Here is a 7293-nt window from a genome sequence, read left to right as displayed (position 1 = left end):
GGTAGGTAGGTAGGTAGGTGGGTAGATTGTTAGGTAGGTAGGTAGGTAGGTAGGTAGGTAGGTAGGTAGGTAGGTAGGTAGGTAGGTAGGTAGGTAGGTAGGTAGGTGGGTAGGTATGTAAGCGGATTGGTAGGTAGGTAGGTGTGTAGGTAGGTAGGTGGATTGGTAGGTAGGTAGGTAGGTAGGTAGGTAGGTAGGTAGGTAGGTAGGTAGGTAGGTATAGGTGGATTGGTAGGTAGGTATGTAGGTAGGTAGGTAGGTAGGTAGGTAGGTAGGTAGGTAGGTAGGTAGGTAGGTAGGTAGGTGGATTGGTAGGTAGGTAGGTATGTAAGTGGATTGGTAGGTAGGTAGGTAGGTAGGTAGGTAGGTAGGTGGATTGGTAGGTAGGTAGGTATGTAAGTGGATTGGTAGGTAGGTAGGTAGGTAGGTAGGTGGATTGGTAGGTAGGTAGGTATGTAAGTGGATTGGTAGGTAGGTAGGTAGGTAGGTAGGTAGGTAGGTAGGTAGGTAGGTAGGTAGGTAGGTAGATTGTTAGGTAGGTAGGTGGGTAGGTAGGTAGGTAGGTAGGTAGGTAGGTAGGTAGGTAGGTAGGTAGGTAGGTAGGTAGGTAGATAGGTGGATTGGTAGGTAGGTAGGTAGGTAGGTAGGTGGATTGGTAGGTAGGTAGGTATGTAAGTGGATTGGTAGGTAGGTAGGTAGGTAGGTAGGTAGGTAGGTAGGTAGGTAGGTAGGTAGGTAGGTAGGTGGATTGGTAGGTAGGTAGGTATGTAAGTGGATTGGTAGGTAGGTAGGTAGGTAGGTAGGTAGGTAGGTAGGTAGGTAGGTAGATTGTTAGGTAGGTAGGTGGGTAGGTAGGTAGGTAGGTAGGTAGGTAGGTAGGTAGGTAGGTAGGTAGGTAGGTAGGTAGGTAGGTAGGTAGGTAGGTAGGTATGTAAGTGGATTGGTAGGTAGGTAGGTAGGTAGGTAGGTAGGTAGGTAAGTGGATTGGTAGGTAGGTAGAGTGTTAGGTAGGTAGGTTGTTAGGTAAGTAGGTTGTTATGTAGGTAGGTAGGTGGATTGGTAGGTAGGTAGGTAGGTAGGTAGGTAGGTAGGTAGGTAGGTAGGCAGGTAGGTAGGTAGGTAGGTTGTTAGGTAGGTAGGTTGTTATGTAGGTAGGTAGGTAGGTAGGTAGGTAGGTAGGTAGGTAGGTAGGTAGGAAGGATGGTAATTTGGCAAAAGAAATGCAACCATCACATCATTGCACCATTGGATGGGTACGTGAAAGGTGAGTCACTTCAGTTACAAATTGTGGTATGGCACACAGTTTGCAGGCTGACTGCAGAAGGCTGGAATGCAGGCCTGCTGTGGCTAGTTAGCCAGCCAGAGCGAAGCAGCATGCAGCACAGTAAATAAAGTGCAGTCTGTGCTGTTCTGTTACATGGTCTGTTCTGTTCTGGTCTACAGGACAATCAGGACGAATGGAGAGCAGCTGGGGTGGAGGGGGGCTGGTGGGGTGTAAGGAAAGGGGTGCTAGAGTGAAAATAAAGGAGGCAGAGTTTTTACAAAAGAATGTGGATGAAATGAATAGGAAGAAAACATGCCCACGGCTACAAAAAAAAACCTAAGATCTGGCCTGATGCACGGGAGTGAGGTAGGAGATAAAAGCGCAGGTGTAAGGTAAATGATACGATTAGATGTCAAGCGAGAGATGTTTTTTTTTTTTATTCTGCAGTATATGCAGTTGGAGGAGAGGCGACAGCATGGGACACAAAGGTCACCACGGCAACCCCCTCGAAGTCGTGAAGTGCGAGCATAGTCGCGGGGCTCCCCTGAGCTCCCCGAGTATGTGAGTCGTGCAGTGGCAGCAAGATGTGACGCGCAGCACAAAACGTATGGCCTCGGCGTGGGGGATTTGAGGCCGCAATGTGATAATGGGATCGAGTCCCGTTCGCCGCAGTTGTCTCATCTCTCTGTCTATCACTCCTTTCAAAGGCAATCTCTCTGACCTTTTTCCAAATGTCCCAAAGGCCCCTTCTCTCCCCTTTGCCCGTCACCAGCCTCTTTCATGCTCGTCCCCTCTCCTTTAATTTCCCTCACTATCTCAGCTTACAGAGGGAGAGAAGAAGTGGTGCACATGCAGGAGGGAGGGATGAGTTTCACAGACGTGCCACCAGGCTGCACACATTCCTCAAGGGCTGTGCATCCTGTTCTGTCGTCCCCACCTCCACCAGGGCTCACACACAGCGCTGCACGTACGCATGCCTCACACACTCTCCCACACCATACCCCCCTCCTACACCCACAACGGTGCCCACTCTTCCTCAAGCATTCACAGGAAATGGTGATTTATTTTTTTTATTCCTTACCTCCTTCTCCCTCTGTTGGTTCATTTTTATTTTCCTCTCTGCACTGCTTCCTGTGCCGCCAGAATGTCTTCTCTGACAGGCAGAGCTGTTTTCTATTTTACCTACACATTGGCCTGGATGATGGGTAACAAAATGGTTTTGATAAGATCAGTTTGTGCTCTCCCTCCTGCTTGTCACCATACTGCATTCCCTTCCCTCCCTGTAACCTGTTATTACATCATTTGGCCTCGGGGATCAGCAGCACACAGGGACACAGGGAAAGAGAGACAAATGAAAGGAATGAGCAGGAAGGAAAGCAGCTTGGCAAACATGGGTTTGATGGTGACTTGATGGTAAATGTATGTAAATCAAGTATGCTGTTGATGCTATTTAACATCTATAATATCACGTATGGTTGAGTTTGTCTTCTCCTGGAATCAGGATGAATCAAATGTATGTTTTCTCACCATTTTATCTGATAAATGAGTGATGAAATCACCAAAATGACCTCCAGCCTTCTATCAGGAATTTTATCCCATTAATCACTCAAATAGAACAACAAAGATAACCTTTTAAAGGTTGCTCATTTTGGACATTTGCCATTTGCTTCATGTGGACCAGATTAGCTGATACTTTGGAAGCAGGAGAATCGGTTGCCATACAAACACTATACAGTATATACACACAAACATCAGCAATATGATTTATGCTTTATCAAACTATGATCTCAATCTGATAATTGACTGTAATCAGCACTCACACAGATGGTGGATTGAGGCAGGATGTTTTGACCCGGTTTCTAACGAAATGGTGAAACAGGAAGAGAGTCATGTAAAAGAGAGGTGTGCTTCATTTACATAAAAAAACACATAGAGTTTACTGTAATATAATATGATGCTTCAATAAAACTGCCGGTGTGGACACGGTGGTTCTTCTATGGAACAGAGGAGCTTCCGCTCCGTCTGGGGACAAGAGTCTGCTCGAACACATTTAGCCTGGATTGCAGACTTGGATGGATGAACAAGACATACAAGTTAATTCATCATGTCGGGAGCGGCCAGACACATTTTGAGTCCCAGCCCATTAGATTACAAACACTAGTACAGAGCGTGAAAATAGGCTGGGTGCTCTGATTCATAGCCAGGCGTCATTTGGCTGAGGATTTAGTCACCCAGTAGTGTTAAAGTTGTGCACAACTTTGCGTAAATAAGTAGTAAAGAGGTTTCATAATGTTCCAGGTGTGACGGAGTCATAGATTGCCCATGTACGAGCATCTGAGACGGAATGGCCATGAGACTTTCAAGACTGAGCGAGCATTGGTGAAAACCCTGTGTGTGTGGGTGCTCAAGCTATAATCCTTGAGGCCTTAGGGAGGTGTGCACACATTCAGTCTTTTCCTGTTGCTTCCCATTAATTCCACCTGTATACACTGGGAATGAGCCCATGCTGGCCCTCACCCTTCCTGCCTCCTCCCTCCTTCCACTCCTCCCCGACTCTAAATCCCCAGATGTCGGCTTACCGAACACCCAGAGAGGCCAGGCCGCTCCACTCGGTCGCATGCTGTTCCTCCCCGCACACCGAGTTCTCCGCCGCGCAGCGCCATTTGAATGGACGGGATGAGCATATTTATTCAAATCCACATTTGAATGGCCATTTCGCTGGAACACGTCAGACAGCTGCCACATGGCTGCTGAACTTTTGATAATGTTGCCATGGGAATGAGCGCCGGCACGGTGGCGGGCCTCGGAGAGCTGAGGTGTTGCCAGCTGTGCTAAGCATTTGCATTATGTGTTCCTGTTTGCACTATCCACACTTAAACACACACACGAACACACACACACACACACACACACACACACACACACACTAAAGGAAGCAGCAACATAATGTTCATTTAAATGACAAATTTAAGAATGGCTAGGCCACTTTAAAGAATATATTCTATCTCAGTTGCATAATAATTAGTGACATAACCCAAATTTCAAAACCAATGATACCTGCTCATTGTATTATCCAAAAGGTTAAATGGACGCTGGTAACTAATCATGCCGTAGAAAGAGGACTTGAAAGAGATTTGAAATGTTTTTACTGACATTACTGATTTTCTTATCGCTTTGAATCTCTGACTCGTCCTGCTGGTTTATGTGTCAGAGTCAAATAGGCATTAGGTGCATTTTGCCTATGGTCTTGATGCGTATTGGCCTATGAAAATGATATCTGCATCTTAGTTTTCCAGTATGGCTAAAAGAAATATAAAAGTGTGGGGAGATTGATGGCGTTTTGTGTTTTTTTCCCCCTTTGCTGGTGACTAATAGGTGTGTGGGCAGGTTGTGTTGCTCCTACTAAGAATGATTTAAAAACATATTCATAAAAATTAACAAAACTTCCCAGGAATAACCACTAAACCTAGAAGCCTCCAGGTGAGTGAAAGAGAAGATTGGGTTCACATTTGGGCATATAAACTGGCAAATAATGAATTTTGGACAAACAAGCTTTTTTTGTTGTCGTTGCAGCTCTCATGTCTGAGCCCTGACTGACTAAGAGAGGAGGGGATCATGATGTTTTAACATGTGCTTGTTAAGCCTCAATTATTAAGACAGGATCCGCAGCCCTGTGGCACGGCTAACCTTTTGAACCCAGCACAGACGAGCTCCGTTTGCATGCATACTGGCACACATGAGCCTGCACGCACGCATGCTCCATATGGCACAATTAACCTTTTGAACTCCAAACAGACACAGTCAGACGGATGCACACGGGCGTCCGTAGATCCACACACATATCAACGCGCACACTTAGACTTCTACACGGCAGCCTTGTGTAGAGTACGTTGAAAGTGCCTGAATAGGCTAAGTCCTTGATTAGAAGCCATCTTTCCTGTCTTTCTTCCTTGAAAGGCCACATTATACATGGTTCGACTGCTGTGTGCAGAAGCCACCTGGTTCTCACGCATTTCGGTGCTTCGGTAGAGAGAGTGAAAGGAATGCTGTTTTCTTGGGAGTGGCAACAAATCTATTTCCAACGCTTTTAAATTCAAAGTATATTTTTACACCCAACGGGATGCACGTACATACATGCAGGCTAATTGAGCCAGCAGAGTTGTCGCGGTATCATTCGGCTTTTCCTAATTCGTGCTAACATTGTGATGGTATACCTTTAATATTTCAACATTGTACAACTTGACATACCTTTTTGCTTTCAAGGAACCCTTGGGAACGCATCTTCTAGCCATCACATCAGGAAGAGTAGTTGTGGTATCTTCATCAACTAATGGGGAATAAATGTAAACAGACATACAAAGTAAGCAAAACACTAAGAGCCACGAGATACAGTTACAGAATCATTAGGTTCCTCTTCTGAAATGTGTTCAGATGAAAGTTATATCAACATGTTTTCCTGTGGAAATGAGGAATTAAATGGATTTACAGTATGTAAACCACCCAAGATGATTCAACAACAAAGCAAATTTGTATCAAGGAGCCTTTTCCACCCAAATCCACCATCCATCCACTCATTAGCTGTACGTGCTTTATCCTTGTCTGAACTCCCTCTGTGGTGATGGAGCATCAGACTATCAGCTAATGTTGTTGTTGGTTGTTCACGACTGATCACAGCACGCTGAAGGAGAAGAATCATTTGTGTTGTTGTGGCCCTGAAATCACTCCAAATGGTGTTATTTCTAATGGGCCAACCGAGAGGCCCCGACATCGGTTATGAATTCCCATTAAGCAAATGCATGTTTACTTCACCTTCCACACAAGGCGAACAAAAAGCTAAGGTGGCGCCTCCGAATTCAGAGCAGTGGTCTTTCCCGTCACTTGCAGTAAAATGCAAAACGTGAGAAAAAAAAGAGACCGCTCTCTGTTAGTTAAGAAGCGACTTCTTTAGAGTCTTCATGTCTCCTTTTAATGTACCACATTTTTTGCAGAGATGTTCACAGCAGGTATATCTACTTGCTAGAAATAAAGACTTAAATAGATACTTAAACTAGCATTGCATTAGAGGCAGAAATTAGTTTACATTTAGTTGTTGTTGTTCATCTAATGCTTGCACTATGTGCATTATTGCCAGCAAGGCTATGAAGCCCCCATTTACAGATGGACTTGCCAGGACTGTAAAGAGGAATCTTTTAACATTGCAGCCTGTCCTCCACCCCCACAAGCTCCCTGACGGTGCAGACCAGCACACCAAACAAATGAATTAAATTTGTTTGGCATCTTCCCGCCTGTTCCGGCTCCTGATAGGCCTGTTCCTGAAGTCTCTTTGTCTCACTGCCTCCCCCACCCCCTCCTCCTCCTCCTCCTCCTCCTCCTCCTCCTCCTCCTCCTCCTCCTCCTCATCTTCTTCTCCTGTCCCTCCTCCCTGGCGGACTCAAGTCCTCTGAACCCCAATTATATAAACAGGAGATGACAGCAGCACTGGTGGAGCACAGCCAGAGAGATAGATGATGCTAAAAGGGAGCTAGAGGTGGACACAGAGAAATTGGGCCTTCATTTTGTACCTGCTCAGATCAAGCACAGTGAGAGCCTGCTTTGAGAGGGGAATGCACAAGAAGGAAATGTCAATAAACCAGGTATCATTATGGTTTCCGACTCTGGGCACAAACACTGGTGTTACCGGTTTCTTTTGTGGTTGTTTGTATGATGTCGCCCCAGAATAGGCATGTGGGAAATCTTCCATTTTCTCTCTTCACAACAACATGCTCCATTGTTGTAACCTCGTCCACGCCGGGCCTTATGAGAGAAGGGAGATGAACATCCATACATTATACTGCTGGAGAAAATCAGGAAGCCATTTAACAAGTGTGCAGAAACAGTAAAACCACTAAATGGTCAGAAGTATTTAGTAAGTCACAGGTCATGAACTCTCCGTGGAGCTTGCCCGACGACGGCGTGGACACGCACATCTGACTTCTTTCCGTGGCCATGCAGGATGGAGCCTAAAGCTCAGCCTCAGGCGAGGGTCTTAA

The sequence above is a fragment of the Eutrigla gurnardus genome (assembly GCF_963514095.1).
Source record: "Eutrigla gurnardus genome assembly, chromosome: 10".
In the NCBI taxonomy this organism is placed as follows: Eukaryota; Metazoa; Chordata; class Actinopteri; order Perciformes; family Triglidae; genus Eutrigla; species Eutrigla gurnardus.
The sequence above is the reverse complement of the archived record's forward strand: the minus strand, read 5'-3'. Positions refer to the sequence as shown.